We start from the raw sequence: 975 nt of genomic DNA on the forward strand, positions 1-975 counted from the left end.
TTGTAGTTTGTAGTTTCTAGTGATGGAAAATAATTTTATATTAATTTACCAAATATAATTTCATACCTTTTAAATATCCATTTTCAAAAAAAAAAACTTTAATAAATCATTTTTGGAAAAACCAAAATTTTATCGTTTTTTTGTGTTTAAAGTTTAAACGCGTTTTGTTTTTTGAGTTGAATACGTAATTTGTGCGCGGTTATGGTTGGATTAATTAGCGCCACCACGAGGGCCTTAACTACATTTTGTTCTCATGAAGGTTTACATTTAAGTTTTTAATAAAATTGTACATTTTGGTGAACATATTATTAATACATTTGTATGCAGGAACGGACATACGGGACCAGGCCAGGCTTTGGACCAATCTTTTTAAAAATTAATTCATTTTGTTTTAACTATTATAATTGAGAGATCTTTTTCAACTATAAATATTGTGAAGAATAACTCAGAAATAAAATAAAAGATAAATTTTGTTCATACCCTGGCCCAATAAATAGAGCCCAAGATCCAAGCAAAGAAGCCCAACCCAAAGGGTTGGCTCTCCCCCAGTACCAGTCTTCATCCCAAGAAGTCGGTGCTGAACACGACCTACTCCAAAGAAATCGGATACGAGGGTTAGCTGGCAGATAACACTCATTCGAATGAGTAACTACCCCTAGAAACTCTCTAACCACTTCATAGAGCCATATCTTAACCTCCCTAAGATATGGGAACGGTTATCCACCTAAAAATGTGGCACTACTTCAGCGGTGGTTATTGGTTCACCACTATAAGTACACTGACACCATTCAGGTATCTCTAAGTTCCAATACTCTCTAACCTGCTCACACTCTTGCTAACTTAGGCATCGGAGTGTCTTTGCAGGTACCATCTCCCATTCTTTTACACATACAAGTCGGACGGAGGAATACCGAGCAACAGATCCACTCGAAAGTCACCTCCTTCATACGTTTGGGCCAACCAACGCCATCCAGC

This window comes from Arachis ipaensis, chromosome B05, assembly GCF_000816755.2.
Source record: "Arachis ipaensis cultivar K30076 chromosome B05, Araip1.1, whole genome shotgun sequence".
NCBI classification, from domain to species: Eukaryota; Viridiplantae; Streptophyta; class Magnoliopsida; order Fabales; family Fabaceae; genus Arachis; species Arachis ipaensis.